This window comes from Dermacentor variabilis, chromosome 3, assembly GCF_050947875.1.
Source record: "Dermacentor variabilis isolate Ectoservices chromosome 3, ASM5094787v1, whole genome shotgun sequence".
In the NCBI taxonomy this organism is placed as follows: Eukaryota; Metazoa; Arthropoda; class Arachnida; order Ixodida; family Ixodidae; genus Dermacentor; species Dermacentor variabilis.
In genome coordinates, this window is record NC_134570.1 from 64,415,531 (window position 1) to 64,432,309 (window position 16,779).

Consider the following 16,779-nt stretch of genomic DNA (forward strand, 5'->3'; position numbering starts at 1 on the left):
CGACGGCTAAAACTATTGCCACTGCTCAAGATTATTCAATCACGACGCACATCGCCGTCGAGACAATGCGTGCACTTCTCAGGCACATTGCCCGGGCCCCTTGCCACCAACTCGCCGCACTCACCGTGGAGAGACCTCGCACGTCATTTAGCACAACTGTCAGTGCATATACCGTGCCTCTCTTTCATCGGGGTACACACCTGCGGCCAGGCCGGTTTCTCCCGCACGGTGTTTGTGCCATCTTGAAACACACCTTAGAATTCCAGGACTTCAGAAAAAGTCAGATCTACCACCGTCTGCACTGAAACAATTGAGCTCACTCCTGTTGTACGAGAGATACAGTAGCCAGGTACACATCTATACTGACGAATCGACTCCATCGACTGATTCTAGCGGTGCTGTGTTTATACCAACGATAGGAACAACAATGCGGTTCATGACGTCACATGTCACGCCATCCATGGCTGCAGAACTCACGGCTCTGCGCAGTGCGCTTCAATTTATTGACACAGATAGTCCTGGTACGTGGGCCGTGTTTTCAGACTCGAGACCGGCTTGACACAGTATGCAGTCAGTTCTCCGACGGGGAGCTCACGAACAGCTAACATGCGAAATTGTCAAACTTCACCATGATGTCAAACAGAAAGGCCACAAGATTATTTTTCAGTGGCTACCTGGCCATTGCGGAATCAGTGGAAATGATCAAGCAGACAATGCTGCCCGATAGTCACATCAAGAACAACGCAGCGTTCGCATTCCTCTTTCCAGGACAGACGCTGCAAGGCAGCTTCGTCACCTGGTACGCGAGCTCTATTTAGCAGAGTGGAACACCCCAAATATAAGACGCACCAGGTTGCACGCATTGAGAGCGAGAGAGAGAGAGAGAGAGAGAGAGAGAATGAAGAGGAAAGGCAGGGAGGTTAACCAGATATGAGTCTCCGGTTTTCTACCCTACACTGGGGATGGGGGATAGGGCTTAGAAAGATGACAGAGAGGAAAACGCTAAAAAAAGCGAAAAAAAAAACACGCACACGTGGAGACACACACACAAAAGGCGTTCCAGTTAAAGTCGTTCACACAGGCCGGTAGATCGCAAAAAGCGCTATAGAGCTTGCACGGCCTTCTTCTACCGTCCTTTCGATGTTGTAGAATTCCTTTTTCGGATAACGGTTGGTCGTCCAGTTGGTCAAGTTCGTGGCGAAAGCATGTCCTCTGTAGACTGTACTGCGGGCAGGCGCGCAGAATATGGCCAATTGATTCTTCATGGCCGCAGTGATCACAGGTTGGGCTGTCGGTCATCCCTATGCGGAATGCATAGGCTTTGGTAAAGTCAACGCCCAACCAAAGTCGATATAAAAGCGTGGCGTCTCTACGGCGAAGCTATGATGGCGCTCGAAGACTTAGTGTGGGATCAAGTGAGTACAGTCGCGTATTTCTAAATGTGGCTCATTCCATTGCGACGCGGTGCACTGCCGAGCAAGTATGCGGAGCTTCCGTGCTTCGCAGTTCTAGAAATAGGAATTGGGACGTGGCCTTCCTCAGTATGGGCTGAGCGGGCAGCGTGATCCGCCCGTTCATTGCCGATAATCCCGCAGTGACTTGGAAGCCACTGAAAGGTTATTTCATGGCCTGCATCACTTATATGTTGTAACGTCTCTGTAACATGGAATATTAGTTGTTCTTGCTGTCCGCGTCGTAAAGGTGGCAGTAGAGACTGCAGTGCCGCCTTAGAATCGCAGAATATTGTCCATTTGTGTGGTGGTTCATCACCAATGTGATGAAGGGCAGTAAAGAGCGCTGCGAGCTCTGCTGCCGTCGATGTTGTCGCGTGGGTCGTCTTAAATTTGATTGTTGTAGCTTTCGCTGGTATGACGATTGCCGCCGCGGAGCTGCTTGGAAGGAAAGATCCATCAGTGTAAATATGCGTAGAGTCACGGTAGTTCTCGTACAAATATAGTAACGTTAGCTGTCTAAGGGCTGGCGATGATAGATCAGCTTTTTTCGAGATACCAGGTATTTCAAGGTTGATTTTTGGCTGAGCGAGGCAGCATGGAGCAATCGAAGGTCTCGCAGCCGGAGTGAAACAAGCTGACAATGATTCATCATATGCGGTTATCGTTTGGCTGAAAGACGTGTGTGGTCTGTCCGCTGTTAGGGAGGCCAAGTGGTGACGAGGAGTCCTGGTCAGATGCCTTGTATGGGTCCTGAGTACTTCAATTTCAATGTGGGTCCTGACAAGGTGGTCTCCAGCAATTACTATCGTAGCCACTGTTGAAGCACTCTGAGGCAGGCCTAGACATATCCGGAGCACTTGACCCTGCAGACTTTGTATTGTGCGTAGATTCGTTTTATCTGTGTTGTTTATTGCTGGCAAACTATATCGCGCAGAAATCTTAGAAAAAGCACCCTGTACAGTTGCAACATGGCACTTGGCGACATTCCTCAGGTCTTGCCAGCGAAAAACTTGAACAGGTGACAGATGCCTGTCAACCGTTTTTTCACGTATGATACGTGTGGGCTCCATGACAAGTCCCTCTCGATTATGACACCTAGAAACTTGTACGATCGCTCCCGTCGTATTATTTGGCCATTTATCATTACACTGTAGATTGCCATGGGTTTGCGCGTAAATGGCACTAGTGCGCATTTCTCGGAGGAACTTTCCAGGCCTCGATTACGGAGGTAGATAACAGTTTGTGTGGCGGCTCTCTGAATTCTCGCTCGCAACTGTAGGCGTGTTACTGCAGACGTCCATATGCAGATGTCATCCGCGTACATTGATAGCCTGACTTTAGTTGGCACGTGCTCAAGGAGAGCAATTAGTGTTAGATTAAACAACACAGGGCTAAGTACACCGCCCTGGCGGACGGCGCGGTAGCTATAATGTAGACAAGTATGGCCTTCCTCGGTGCTTACAAAAAACGCACGCATTGAACCCTTCGCTCCAACTCCGACCTCCACCCGGGATTCACCGACACGAGGCATCGCTTCTGTACCGGCTGTGGCTGGAAGCGGCTTTGACCAAGGCGAAGCGTGATTGGACTGACCGATAGTGTTGCATGCAGCGGCTGCGGCGTCGGAGAGAACATCGAACATTTGCTGTGCCAATGTCATTGATTTCAGTCAGAAAGACAAACATTATCGCATTGCGACGACTGGACGATCAGCCGTTGTCTGTGCAGGTGCTGCTTGAAGGCCGTCCCCATCGCTCGTCGGCCCTCAAGGCTGTGAAGGCACTTTTGTCTTCCTTGAGGGCGACTGGACTATGTGAACGCCTTTGACTCACTCAGGCCCTCTGTGTGCGTGCGCGAACTGACCGCAGCTTTCCTTCTCCTCCCCTCCCTCTATCTCATCTTCCTATTCGCTCTCTCCCGTCCCCCAGAGTAGGGTAGCCAACCAGACGCATTCCTGGTTAACATACCTGCCTTCTCTCTTTATTTACTCCTCCTCCTCCTCTCCGTTGCGCATTTGCATATTCACATCACATCGCATCACTTTATTTTCCTTAAAGGCTCCTTTTGGGATGTCGCATAAGGAGTGGGGTTTAAAAAATGCAGGCGTTTACAGCGGTCGAAAACGTTGATGGGCAGGTTATGGCAGCGACATGATGGGGAAGGCCGTTACAGTCAGTTGCTGCTCGTGAAAAAATTGAGTTCATGAAGGTAGTGGTACGAGCTCGTGGACGCAAAACATGAAGAGGGTGACTGATGCGATGGGATATTAACGCAAATAAGCCGTATTAATCCAAATTAAAGCATATCGATATGTCCTCTTCGTGTCGGTTACCGCAACTTTTTCTTGCATACTTCTTTTTATTTGCTTTCAATGTTTACATTAATAAGTAAATAGTCCCTTAGTTAAGCTTGCCGGCGCGAACCTCCGTTCGAATAGCTTCCTCGGCATCAAACCGAACTAGCGGGGACTTCTGGCGTGCCTGGCAGGGATAGACGTCGAGGCTTCCTGGATGCCCAAGCTTTCCAAACGCATCCCAAGTCTGTTGCGCGACAGTTACATGTTTGCACAAGTTAACTACTAATGATCGCTTCGATTACGAAAGTGAGGCTCAAGAAGTCAGTAGACTGTCAGTGCAAATCTGCGCACTGCCTTCTTGCGCTCACACGAACTTTCTTAAACAGAGTGAAAGCGTGGCCTAGCCAGCAGTCGCAGCTGGAAACAGAACGAGCGCCGCCTCTATCACTTATACGGTCTCGTCCTGGGCAAATTATCCCTAAGCTAGGTTCAGAGAAGGTGAGTGTCAGCTTTCGTTGCAAACGCGATCCTATCCTGGTGTTCCATTATAGCTCATGGTCGATGAGGTCGCATCACGTTTTAGTCGCACCTCATTTCGTAAACTCTCGACGCAGCCATGCTCGGCCGTCTTCGCGTCAGGGTATAGCCACGGCCCGTTGAACTGAGCGTCAATGGTGCAACGACTTGGCGCCTTTTTTCCCCCACTCATTAGCGCCACTGAAAGATAGAGATTGAGAGAGAGGGAGAAAAAAGCTGACAAGGTGGCCTCACTCGTGCGCCAAGCAGGGCGTTTCTAGCCGCCAATCCACCTTAAAAAAAAAAAGAAAGAAAGATCCCGTCGAGCCACGCGAGCTTTCTGAAAAGGATGCAAGCGCCTGGCTATATATACTGTCGATGCATATCTTCGCCGCCCGATTGCCACACACAATGCGCTCCAAATAAATTATGGGCGTGGGGGGCGCCGCCGACACTTATTCCACGCTCGCACGTATGAGCTGTCCGCTTTCGCAGAGAACGACAATAAAGCGAAATAACAGATGCAACGCGGAAAGAAGGACACGCGCTCGGGCCTGTTGTGCGGCGACGTGAGCGCCAGCGAAGCTATCCATTGCCGCAGAAGCGGGCATCGAGCCTACCAAGTCCCCAACGTGCAGCCAGCCACCTCTGGATGCAAAGGCTATCGACGAGGGAACAGCACCCTCTGTGCGTGCGTGTGCACTTGCAAAGAGCAGAAAGGCGAAGCGGCAAGAGGGGGGGGGGGGGGATGGACGGCAGTACTATAAGGCCGAACGCCAGATATCTAGCGCCGAGGGGGCAGGTCAGCGTTTTAAAGATGATTGATGATTCACGCCGCTCTGTTCCTCCTTCGCAAAGGTCTCTCTGGACGGGCGGTTGGCTCGAGCGAGTCGTCCCAGCTCACTCGCGCCGTGGCGTCTCGCGTTCCGGCCGCGCGCGCATGCGCCTGCGAGTGCGCTCCGCTTTGCGGGACGGGTAGTATAGGCGCGCGCGTCCTAAACTGTCACTCACGCACGCGCACCTTAATTGTTTCCCGAGAGAGGGTGGCCGCAGAGCAACGCGGCTTGGCTTGGGGCGTCGCAGCTGCGCGCACTCCCCCTCCCAGAGTTAAGGCTATCCCAGCGTTCCGAGGTAGAACTTACTTTGGATTTCGTATCACATAGTTGTTTGTTCTCTCTGAGGCTGAAGAGCGGGCTGTACCAACGGCACTATTGTGCAAATGCATCCCGCTGCGCGAAACGGTTTGAGTGAGAGAGTAAATCTCTCTCTCTCTCTCTCTCTCTCTCTCTCACACACACACACACACACACACACACACACACACACACACACACACACACACACACACACACACACACACACACACACACACACACACACACACACACACACACACACACACACACACACACACACACACACACACACACACACACACAAACACACACACACACACACGCCCGCACGCACGCACCTCTGTCATCTGCACGCGGAGTAGAAGCACGCATCCATGCATGCGGACGGGCACAAAGTGACAAGGGCCGAGCGAGCAGATGCGAACTTGCGAGTTCGCGCAGCCGAGCAACCAGGGACAGAGAAAGAGAAGAACAAGTGCAAGATGGTGATGATGATGATGAAGAAGAAGCAGTAGAAGCAGCGGGCGTTTTATAAAGTGGATCACGTCTCCCCGAGGAGCGTCTGCGCTCGAGCGCAAGCGACTGCGCGCGCGCGCCCGCGTTGGAGGGCCGCTCGTGACGCCTCATCCGTCAACGAAGTGCTGTCGAGTGACGTAGATCGATCAGGGCCGGCCGACTGGAGCCGGCCCTCAGTTCGCGGAATTTTCAATTAGGAAGCCATTAGGAATCGGTCTGTCCATCGAAATGCAAGGGGGCTGGGCTCAGTTCTCGCTTTTCGAATGCGAGGTTGCGACTGCGCGCGTGTGCATATATATATATATATATATATATATATATATATATATATATTCGCTTGCGTGGCGGTGGCGGGAGCGGTCGCCCCGGCTGCACCCACGTCGTGTGCGCTTGCGAATTCAGATGGGCTCACTCACACGGCTGGACTCCGCACTGTTGTTCTTGCCGCAGAGGGCGCACGTCTTACGGACAACGTATTCAAAATTAGGCTCCGTAGCGGCCATGTGTTGAAATAGGATTGCGCGGTCGTCTTGAATACAGCCACGTAGCGCGGTATAATCGAGTGGAGTTGCCCGCTGCTTACAAAAGAGCACTCATTGTGGTCCGCTATGCTGAGTGCTCTGTCTTTTGTAACTAATGGAGCAGAGATTCATCGGTAGTGGTAGCGTTCCTGTGATCTTTGTTTTTGGATTCTAAGGAGCTCTCAAATGCGGCGGGGGACATGTATAAACGCCTATGGCAGGCCCTCGAAAAGGTTAACTGTTTCGTGTTAGAAAGAGAAAAGAAGTGCAGCGGGAAAAGGATTGATATGCGGTTCTACGAGGTAAGATTGCCAAATAACGAAGCAATGGGGCCAGACTATCTAAGAAATGAGTTACTATATATATGATTGCATAAAAAGCTAATGTAGCTCACTCCGCGCGCCTAGCCTGCAGGGCTACAATGCTCGCGGGGAAAATCGGCGGTGAAAGCAGCGAATAATTAAGCTATCGAACGCTGCGGTGTCAAAATAACTCATAGGTATACCAACATCCAGGCTCACACAACTTTTTGATCGGAGTCGGCACCATGCCACGAATTCACTGAACCAGGTTACTCGGCCCGGCCTTTCTTTTTCTCTTTCTTTCTTTCTTTCTTTCTTTCTTTCTTTCTTTCAAGATAAACGGCTTTCCTAATTTATCCATTGACGACAGTGAGCCTACATATCTGGCTCGTTGTAGCTTGCTCAAACTCACGAAGCAGGAGCACTAGCTGTCATTGTCCCAAAAACGTACAGCTTTCATCTTTTCGCATATAAGTGGAGTTGAAAGATACTATTAAGCGTGACATATCCGCGGGATTCACCACAGCATTGCTCTACGACGTTTCTTGATGTGAACCTAAACGTCAGCGAGCAGTGGTGCCCTTGTTACTTTTCAATAAATATTCAATTATATCGCTGATACTGTACGCCAACAAGTCGGTTTAAAGAACATCGAAATTCTCTGTGCCGTGCTTTGCTCAGTGCACGCCAGGCAGATGCGCAGTGCTACGCAAAGCCAAACAGTGAAGCCGAATTTCTGGCAGGACAGGACCCGCTCGACGACTCGTACACCACGTCACTCGATGAGGCCTCCGCCATGCAGCGGGACACCGGCGGAGCCCGAGACGCGCACTCCTCGAACTCTTCGTTTTTTCCCACAGGACGCTCGGCGATGCGGCTTGCGCACGGCTACACACACTCGCCCCCCACCCCCCAGACACACTGTGGTAACCGATACAGACACGCGGACCAGACAAACATCGAGCAGCCACAAAGCAGTCGGTGTCTCGAACAGGACGGCAGGTCACGTGCGGGGCGCCTTTCTCATTCTTCCTCTATGCGGACAAGAGGAAGAAGGACAGCGTCGTCGCGGCCAGGGGTCACGAGCGGGGTTTATACGCGAACACGCTCCACCCCGGCCTACCTGCTTGCTTGCCTGCCTGCCTGCCTGCCTGCCTACCTACCTGGCTGAGCGAGATCACGCGAAATGACGCGAGACAGAGGAGAGCCCCGCGGTGACGCGCCAATCGTGACCGCCTCCCATTGTCACTGTCACTGCGGGAGCCGCCGAGGAACGATGCCGGCCGCGCTTGCCCCCGACACCCGTCGCTCTGGCGCCTTCTCTCGCCCCGGTATGCATAAGCGTCCGGGTGTGTATATAAATACATACGGTGCGAGCGGTAGCCAGTAGCAGCAGCAGCAGCAGCAGCAGCACGAACGGTGCATGGAAGAGCAGCGTATACACACACACACGTGCGGGAGGAACGCACGCACCGAGCGTAAGCGCGTCGCGACGTGGGGGCGCGACACGCATGCGGCAGCGAGAGCGCGCGAGCGCGCGCAACCGCGTCGTGAGCTGGGGACGGGCGGTGGACTTCTCTCCCGCGTCGTCGATGACAGGCGCTTGTTTGCGTGGCCTGCCAGCGGCGTCGTCCGCCGCTTCTCGGCGCGCCGCGGTCGCTATGCAAACAGAGTTGAGGAGCGCGGCGCGTCGTGAGACATCACCGCTGCCGCCCCACTCCCTTCTTCTCTCTCGTGATCTTTGCACAGTGGCCGATGCGAAGGAGCTGTGGTTCGCTGCTGCGGGGTGGCTGCGGGGCCGTGAACCGGGCCGGCGGAGCAGCGCACGGCCGAAACGTGGAGACGCGTCGGAATTAATTCGACCTGTCTCCTTCTCCCCTACGCCACGATCGACTCACACGCTACTGGTGCTCGTAGTGATCTCGGGGCGCGCTGCGACTCGACGCCGCCCGAGACTCGTCAGAGGCCGTCGTCCACGCGGATCAGACAGCCGTTGGCGAGGGGTTAGGTTTGGGCTGCGGGAGAGAAGAGTGACCTGGGGATGTTCTGGGCGAAAGATGCTCGCAATTCGGCGCTCAGCGTTGACATGTCGGATTGCGCTGAGAAGAAGGGGCTTGGGGGCGAGTCTGAGGGGACACGAAGGGGCTCGTCGCCTTTGCCTCGCTGCCCTTGCTGACGTTTCATCGTTCCCGCGTTACGCGACATTTAAATAAAGCAGGCGCGCGCTCATTCTTCGTGATCGCGCTCTTTATTATTTTTATTTTTATTGTCTCGTGTGCGGTTTTCCTTCTTCCCTGCCGGAGTAAGATGGCGTGAGAAAGCTTGCAGCCAAGTCGAGAGACAAACGATGTCGGCTGCCGCGCGTCTCCGACGGGATGTCTCGAGAATATATGCATCAGCTCCTGCCTTTCATGACGCGTCTGGGCACTGTCATCCTTTCCCAGTGTTCATGGAGGAGTGCGCCACCGCTGTCAGTGACGAGAAGAGAGAGCCCAACCCATCTTTCCCTTGCGGCTTTCTTCTTGACCGCGTGTCTCGGACAAATAGGTGGAGTGACCACCTCCATCGTGCGATCATTGTGGTTTGTCGGCACAGGCAACGACCTAGCTCGAGTTAATGGGTCGGCCGATATGCGGCCACGCTGTCCTACATCCCTGATGCGCACAAATATCCTTTCTCCCAAAGTTTAACGACCTTCTATGTACACACAACCTTTCTTGTCTCATTCTGTGACGTAAGGGGCCCAACGAAGATTCGCGAATGCATAGAACATATTTATACTTTTTGTGCGCAAACAAACAGGGACGAAGAATAGGGGCAACACAAGGACGAGCGCTTTCCTTGTGTTGCCCCTATTCTTCGTCCCTGTTTGTTTGCGCACAAAAAGTATAAATATGAATATGTTCCAACTAGGCCGACTCGCAGTTATGCATAGAACATTTAAAGCTTCGCGTAGACGTAAGCCATTGCCACTAATACAATATGGCTGCCTTGCAATTGAGCGTAGGTTATATTGATACAGGATTGTGATTTTACTGAAAGCGACAGCGACGGCTGCTGCTGTACAGGTTATGCAAGATGGGGGGGGGGGGGGTCGCAAAGCGCGTCAATCACAGGACGTCCATTCAAGCCTACTGATGTTTTGACGTTGAAAGGCATAGTTGGTGGGAAACCTTACCGACTATATTCCTTTTATGTGGGCAACATGGGCAACATGCTCTCATTCAGATAAATTCTGTCCTCCCGATTCCCAATTGGCGACTTTGTCCTCGGGGTATACGGAATGCAACCTGTCTCTACAAAAGCTGACATCACTTAATGCTACCTCCTATGCACAGGCGCATACAATCGCACTCACCTCACTTGCGCGCTGCATCACTGCTTAGCATGTCAGGCTGCAGGCCAAGTTCAAACGCACGGTGGCACATGCTCCATCTCAGCAGTCGGAAATGTGTAGTTTTCATCTTACTCGGCTGCTTGGTGACCGAACGAAATACGCTGACTTCCGTTGCAACCTCCCACGGCTTCCTTTGTATATCAAACAAGCTTTGTCGGTTTGCCGACTCAGAAATAGAGTACAATCGGGTGGAGTAGTGTCTCGAGCGCTAAAGAGCGCTCCACCACCCATACTATATTTGCTCTAAGTAGAGCATCACAGGTGCACCGTATTTCTGCAAAGCTGCCTCTCTCTCGCTCAGCACAACGAACGGCATTTCTTGTTTGTCAAAGTTTTGTTTAGAGTGGTTAGGGCCTACTTCGTATGTATACAGTCAACTCGATAGTCGGAACAGAAACAAAACGACGGCGCACTCCGCGTCTTCGCCGTTCGTCCTTACACCCGTCAAAGTCATCAGCCCGAAAATGAACCGCTCTCGCGCAGCCTATATTTCCCGCGCGGTCAACAATCTCAATGCGGGCGCTGCAGCAAACGACCGCGTGAAAAATGACGCCCGGAAAAACAAAACCAAGACTGAAAAGAACCCGATAGAGAGAGAGAGAGATACAAAGCAAGGAGAAAACGACCTCGGCGAGCCGCCGCTTGAACCCTTTAACGACCTGACACAGTAGTCGAGTCGTTCTCGCGGTCTTAGCTAGATAGCTCGCCGCTCCTCCATGTTGTTCGTGTGCGCGCGCGTGCGTGTGTGTACGTGTGTGCATTGCGAGTGGGCGAGACGATCGGAACGGACGAGAAGTCGAGGTCCCGGCCGTGCAGCATTCAGCAGCAGGGAGCGCGAGTGAGCGCGGAGAATTATAGTGTTCGGCGAAAAGTTAAATAGGTCAAACGGAAACCGAACAATGGCGCCCCAACAGTCATGATAAAGCGAGCGGGCCACTCCCGCGCCTTTGTTTCTCGCGCCTGGAAGTCCCGCAATCGACAGCTAATATACAACGGCGCGCACGGCGCGAGAAGGGAGGGCGGGCGGGCGCCGCGCGGCGCAACGGGCGCGTCGTTCCTCTATGCACCCGCGGGTCGAACGCGCGACGAAGGCAAGTATATGTGTACCATGCGTTTTCCTTTTCTTTGTTTCCTTTCTTTTGTTCAAGAATGTGTAGTTCGGTGCAGTGCCGCTGAGGATATGGAAAACCCGCTACATCGATTCTCAGGTATATACGGTTTCACGGCTTCCTCGGGTATACACGCGGCCCCTTTCAACGAAGAGAGGATGCAGTGTTCTTTTCAGTGCTGTGTACCACTCCGACGAAGCGCTTCTACCACAGTACTTCTTTTTACCGAGACTCGGGTCTTGTTCAGGATGCTTGCGAGCCAATTGGTCCGTAGTTTGCTTTTATACTGGGGAGCCTGTAGCCTGTCGTTTCGGCAGTTGCGCGCCTCGGTGTACCGGGACGTTTAGCACGTGAGCGTATCGCGAGCACGTGCACGGGGGAAGTAGAGACAACCTTAAGGCGAATGGTCACAATGTTTTCAGGAAAGCTTCTCCGCAGCGTTATAGTGAAAATGTCGATAAAGTAGACACCCAGTTAGAACGCTTCTTTTGTCTCTGTTTAAGTGCAAATACGTTTCCCTATCCACTGAGCGAGAAAACCAGAATTGGTGCAATTGGTTATGCGGAGTAACTATACATATCTGACCTGTGCGATGATATCAACAGAGGGGATTCAGTTACAACGAACCAAATTTTACGGAACTTTGAAAGTGTCACGCGTAATAAGGGCAGGACTGCTCGTGCGGCACGATAAGGACAGGCAACGACGTTACTGAGTGCGCGCAATGTCTTCAGCTCAGCCCTGCGTGCAGCTATAGACTCGGACTACGCGTTTCTCCCGATCCGTTTGCGTGCTGCACACAACAGCCTAAGGGTGGCGTCAAGGCGGAGACAGGTGTCCGCAACTACACACGAGCGACGTCGCACAGCACAGAAACACCGCAGTGTTTCGCGCAACGCTTCCTCGGCGGAACGCGTTTTTGACTGTCGGCTAACGCCCATGCAACACCGCTCGTCGCCCCGCGCTACGCGAGAGCAAAAACAAAAGTGGCGCCGCCGAAGCTGGCAACGCTTGGCTCGCGCGGCGTCGAACAACAGCGCCGGCGAAAGGTTTACGTTCCAGTGACCTTCCGCGGCCACGATATGGCGCGGGGATGTGGCGCCGCATGCTGATGACACGACATGGGGCCTCGCGCTGTGGCGAGCAGTCGCACTTTCAAGGCGCGACAACGCGGCGGCGACGGCTGGCCGGCTGGCCGGGGTGCTCGTTTGCAAAAGCACGCCGCCGCCACCTCCACCACCACCTTCGCGCTCTTTTAACAAGCGCTTCCGTCAGCGCCGCATAAAGCCGTATACGCCGCCGGGAGGGTTCCGCCCTGTTGAGTTGGGGCCGCGGCGCGCGCGTTCGGGTCGTTTGTTTTCGAACCCAGCTGGGCCCGAGGTTACACCTGCCGCTGATGGCAGAAAGGACAGAACGGGGCGACGGCGTGCGGCGTTAAATATGCGGGCGCGAAGGGAGCTTTGCCGACGCGACGCCCCAGCGGTGCCGGTCGAGAATCGGCGGCGAATACGGGGACGCAAAACAATAAAAATAAGAATAAGGAAAAGAAGAGGGAGCGCGAATCGTGATAGGCGTAAACGCGAGTATGTTAACGAGATTCGAGAAATATATAGCCGCCTCGCTGGTGTAAACGAACGTTTGGTTGAAAGTATATTGCATTATACACGTCGTCTCCTTCCTGCCTGCATGTGCCTTTCAGTTTCAGGGCGTTGTTGCGCACCGCGTGCGTATCCGCGCCTCACCCGCTGAGCCGTGCGTGAGAATGGGGCAAGGACTTGGCGCCGTCTTGAATGAAAACAGGAACGTGGCAATCGCACGCTCGTTAGCGTAGGCAAAGACTCGTAAGGGAAGATTGAGTGAACACCGCTATAGCGAGTGGGTTCGGTTCTGCGCGTCGAGAAAAATTGAAACGAATATGGCCGCCGATAAACGTTTTGTAGACGTCGACGGATAGCCGTGATTCTATGAGCGCTTGTAATTCTATCGTATTGACTCAGTGAAGAGCTGCAAAAAGGTAGTAAGTGGCAAAGAACACACACGACGGTGTTCAATTTCGCCACTCCTAGAAAGTGGCACTACGAAAGGAATGCTCGAAAACACCGCGTATATGTTCCCTCGAAAGAAGGTAAGGGACAGTGTGCATATCCAATGTAGATTATGATACTCCGCATATTTTTCCATCTGTAATCTACACGAAATAAATGAAAAATACTGAATAATTTGTTAGTAATGTAATGTCTTGCTACGAGCGTTTCCCTCCAAATAGATTGATTGTACACGTCCCATTTTCACGTATGGTTATCTTTTGTTACCTCGCGTTTTGACAGGATCGATTCGTACTTTATCAAGGAATTAAAAAAAAAAAAGCTAGCGTCCCATATTCAATATTTCATGATATATTATCCTATGAGTCTTGTACACGATAACATATGACCATATTGAACCAAAGTTAGTCTAAATTATGCGGCCTACGAATATCTGCAGTGGCGCGATCATAATATACAGCGAGCCCTCCACAGGCAGAAGCCAAATTCCACGCTTGAAAACGAAAACAAAGAAGCAAATAACAAAAGCGATTTCGGCGTCAGCCAAACCAAACACAGAGAGTCCTTCGAAAAAAGAACAAAAAAATCAGCACCCACACAAGAGCACACTTTGGGCGACCTCCGCGACTTCAAGGCACTCTTAAACAACTCACTCATACACGCAGTATGCTCGTCTAAAGACACAGGCGCGCAAATGCGCTCGTCTCAGAAGAGACGCGCGCACGCAGGGCCCGAGACACACTCGATCGCTCGAACGTACACAGACAGAGCACCGCCGAATGGCTGGAGAGATAAAACTAATGGACGCATGGAAGTGGGGGTGGGGGTGCGACCGGAGCATTTCTAACTGCGCGCGCGACCGGACCGTTCAACCTCGGCGCGCCGGCGGCCTTCGCCGGAGAGCTAGCTGTCAGAGAGACGCAAGTGGTGCGCACCCCGCAGGACCGAACAAGAGCGCCCTTCACCCCGTTCCCGATTTCTCAGCCGTCAAAGCGTCCGCGATTTGGCACGACGGTATAGCATACGGTATATACAGAGAGAGAGAGAGAGAGAGAGAGAGAGAGAGAGAGAGAGAGAGAGAGAGGGAGGGGGGTGCGTGCGCTGTATAATAACATACGCCCTTAAAAGTGAACAAGGGTGTTGAGTGGGTCTGGAATTCCCAACATCGGTGCACTTGTAAAACAATTGACGCAATCAGAAGTGAACATGGGCGTAAATTGATGCATAACTCGAATCCTTACACCCTTCTTGCACCTTTACACTCAAAGGTACAAGGGTGCGGGCCCGTTTCCTCCTTGTTCAATTTCAAGGGTGTAAGTTATCTTACGGTGTGCCGTGCCGAGAGAGCTGTGCAGGCGCATTGATAAACACTGTGCAGTGAGGAGTGTACACATAGAGCTTCACACCGGTGGACTTTAGAAATTATTACTGGCGAAATTGTGATGACTTAAAGGAAGAACTCATAACGAGAAAGATAAACACGAGAGCTGCTGTCTACTGTTTACTATACTATCTTAGGTGTAACGTAGCAACTTCTGTAACGATTATGACTGAATAACAGCACCCTCTCTGTATAACGGGAAAGAAAACCTCACTTTTTTTTCTTCTGGAAATTGAAGTACAGTCTATCCAACAACTATAGCCAGGGAAGGGTGCGTAGATGATCACACGCGAACTCGGAAAAACAGATGATACTATTGGTACAAGAATGAAGACCGGGATCTGTGTTTTGCAACGAACCACGTGATTTTTAATTCCTTTTTATACGCAGGTCGCGACGAGCGATCCGTTTCGACGATGAAGGCGGCGGCCGTGCCTGTGACAACGGAAGGAAAGAACTGAAAATGAAACGCACGGTTTCCAAATACGGCCTTAGTGGCGGCGCGTTTTGTGAGCATTCGTAATCCTCTCCTTCAGTGGTTTCATTCATTGATCATCCACACCGCCCGGTGGCCGATGACGTCAAAGGCAGAAGTGCGCGGCTTTGTGAAAACGATGGCCCCAAAATGCTACAACTGGGGTCGCATTCATTGAGGAGTCATGTCGTAGCAATTAACTCGTGTGTCTCTTATCATCCATGCTACCGAGTGGCCGATCCCGACGAAAAGGGTGGAGCGCGTTTTGCGCGAGGAAATGATATACGGATAAGTAAATGGACAGTTGCAAAAGGCGTCCTTGGGGCCCGTATAATGTAAAGATAACTTTCAGTTTTCCTTACCCGCCGCGGTCGCTTAGCGGCCATGGTGTTGCGCTGCTAAGCACGAGGTCACGGGATGAAATTCTGGCCGCGTCGGCCGCATATCGATGGGGGGCGAAATGCAAAAGCGCCCCTGTCCCGTGCATTGTGGGGTATTTGAAAGATTCTTGGTGGTCAAAATAAATCTTGGGTCGCCCCACTACACGGGGTGCCTCATAATGAAATCGCGGTTTTGGCGCGTGAAACGCCGTAGTTCGTTCAAATTTTTTTTCCTTCTTTGTGCCCTCCGTCATTGGTTGACGATGCCTTCGTTATTGCCAGTATCGTCCCCTCACTGCGACAGGTGATAAGGAAAGAATAGAATCAAAGGAAGAGAATCCTTACATAATACCTCCCCCGGAGACGCTCAACATTTGTCTTCATTGTTTGTATTACGTAGCATGGCAGCTGCACGTTGCTATTCTGGAATAATTTGCTATACCAGTTGCGGAGGCTTGACTTTTGGCGCTCTCAGAAGTCTCTTGATGTGTTTGTCTTTCTTTCTTTTTCTCCCTAAAGAAATAAATAAACACTGCATTGGCTCAGCGTGACCACCTATCAACGAAGCCGCGCTACAGCAGTCGACGTATTTTCTCACAGACAAACAAAAAATAAAAATAGAAAAGATGCAAACGCGACGAGGGAACGGCAGGGGGTCGATCGAGAGACGCATTTTCGACCGACTCTTCTCCGGATGCTTTCAGTTTGGCCTCGGTGTGACGGTCTTTATCGGTTTACTCGTCGCGTTTGCTGCTTAGGTTCCTCCCGACGGTGATGTCCTGGCCACAAAGGCACAACGAATGAAGAGCGCACAATGCTCATTCCATATTGATTTCACGTTATAAAGTTCGACGCCAACAATGTATACGCACAGGAACTTGCCTTTCGTTTGATTCAGTAAAAAAGACAAAAACGAAGGACAGCTGCCTTCGACCGCAATAAGCATCGATGATGTTTGTTAAAGCAAACAGGCATCCAGAGGCAAACCAACTCTCGAACAACGTTGCGCAACTGAGCAGGATGTATACGTCTCGACGGAAGACGATGGCATGACGTAGCATCGTAAACTGTTCGCGGGTGTTTATTAGTGGGTCCGTTAGCGAGAGATGAAACACAATGAGCCCGCACAAACACAGACAGGACCTTCTGTAACTCTTCTAAAAGCTCTTCGTGCTTAATTTTTTTTTCTCATTTTGCGACACTTTCTACGCGTATAGTTACGCATCTTTATTACCGTTACGGGAAAAAGGA

At 51.9% G+C, this 16,779-nt stretch overlaps 1 protein-coding gene across 3 annotated transcripts in view; it reads right to left on the reverse strand.

Annotated features, from left to right (window-relative positions):
* LOC142575765 (uncharacterized) overlaps positions 1–16,779 on the reverse strand; it is a 527,026-nt gene that overhangs the window by 247,951 nt on the left and 262,296 nt on the right. The window lies entirely within an intron of this gene.